This window comes from Pteropus alecto, unplaced genomic scaffold (genome assembly GCF_000325575.1).
Source record: "Pteropus alecto unplaced genomic scaffold, ASM32557v1 scaffold101, whole genome shotgun sequence".
Taxonomy (NCBI): Eukaryota; Metazoa; Chordata; class Mammalia; order Chiroptera; family Pteropodidae; genus Pteropus; species Pteropus alecto.
The window spans coordinates 12486742-12488734 of NW_006432945.1; positions in this window are offsets into that span (position 1 = coordinate 12486742).

Consider the following 1993-nt stretch of genomic DNA (forward strand, 5'->3'; position numbering starts at 1 on the left):
GGAGGAGGCGATTGCGGCCTGAGCTAGGATGACAGCAGAGCAAACGGGAAGTAGGATGATGGGTGTGAGTTATGGAGGTGCGATGGGTCACCCACAAGCAGAGAGAACCAGGAGCAGGAAATGCTTTCCCCCTGAGTAAAGGCCGGAGCCATCGCGCGGCCGCGGAGGCCCTCCGCGCACCTCCTGGTCCCCCATCCGTCTCTGCCGTCACCTCCCTCCCTCCCTCTGCTCCAGCCACACTGGCCTTGGTGCTCTTCCGCAGACACCCCGAGGTCTCTCGCACCCCATCCTCGCTGCTCTCTGTGCTGGCTCGCTCACCCCGCAGGCACTCACTCATTGGGCTCACTCACCCTCACCTCCTGCACATCTGCAGAAAGCACACGCGGGCATTCCCCGTATAAACCAGGCCTCCCCCGCCTGGCCGCGCCCTACTCCCCTTACACGCCTGTTCCTGGTAGCGCGGTCTTCACCGGCAGACAGGGTTCTTTCTGGGTATGGTGTTCATCTCCTTCAACTCCTTTCGAGCTCCGTGAAGACGGGGGCTTGGTTTGGTTCACTGCTGTACTCTTAGTGCTTGGCACAGAACAGGTGTTCAATAAATATTCACTGGATAAAACAATGACATTAGTAGCTATGCGGGTATTATTTGCTTCACTAAGACCAGGAAGCCCAGATATAAATTGCATAGCCCTGAGAGATGGTGAGAGTTCCTCAATACTAGACCGATTTGCAATTAGGCCGGACAGCCTACAGGAAGGAATGCTACGGTGAATGTCTTGGGCCTTCCGGGACCCTTTTGAGCCTGAGAACCAACAAAACTAATCAAAGAAAGAAAAAGAGATCATCAGGAAGGAGCTGAATGCAGAAAATCATGCAGGCCTCATGGTGCGTTGGCCACCAGACTGGATTCTGACCGAAAGTGTGCACTCAGGCCCAGGCAGGCTCAGACTAGCAGACTTGAAAAGAACCATTATTTGCTAACCTGGTCTTACCCTGTAGCAGACCCAGACACCCAAGGCACACACATGGGCATGGACCATGATGCGATCAAAAGATTCTCGTCACCACCCCCTTTTATCTCTGAGCCAACCCCTGGGCAACCTAAAAATGCAAAGGGTCCAGAATCAGGGGTCTTCCTGGGGTGACATTAAAAAGAGATGACCCAAAGCCGGTTCTGAGATGCCCTGAAGCTATTTATACGTGGAAAACTTTCTCTCTACCCTCTTCCCCAGCCTGAGCCCCTCATCATCTGGTTGGCCTGAAACTAAGGGCCGCGAGTCTGCCAGCTGACAGGTGACTCACCCTGTCATTTAAGTTTGTCAGTCAATGCAAACCAGAGCTCCAAAGTCTCTCTCCAGGACTGTCCCTGGGGAAGCCATTAGGGAGCAGGCAGCCTGGCCAGATGTCTCGGGCCAGCTGGCCAAACTGGCATGTGCTGGGGCATCTGCTTATACTCAGGGCCTGGCACGGGCAGCGGGCCGTGGGAGGATGCTCTAGAAGGTCTTCTCTGTTTTCCTACCATCGGTTACCAAGGAGGCCACGAGGAAACCAACAAGCACCTTGCAACATAAACGGGTAAAAAGACATTCTTCTTCCGCATTTCGACTGGGTCTGGGTCCACTTGGGGCCCAGCGGGCTGAACACCCCATAGTGGGCAGCATATCCCACGTGACGCTTGGGGCAAGGAAACCGGGATTCCGAACCAAACCTGCACTTAGTTGTATGAACTTAAATCTTTCAGTAACCTCTCTGACTCTCTGTCTCTCCATCTGTAAAAACAACAAATCCGAAACGAAACCCTGCTCCTGCTCTGTCTGACCCATGGGCAGCCATAAAGCCTAAGAAAGCTCTTTGTAAACTGGAGAAAGTGACAGGTAATACCCTTTTTACTCTCGAATATTAATTTCTAGTCGACAACTTCTCTTCCGAGTTCCAAGCTCACATGCTCAGCTCTCTGTTCCATAAGTCGTCCCCAGTGGCCCCCAGGTGGGCA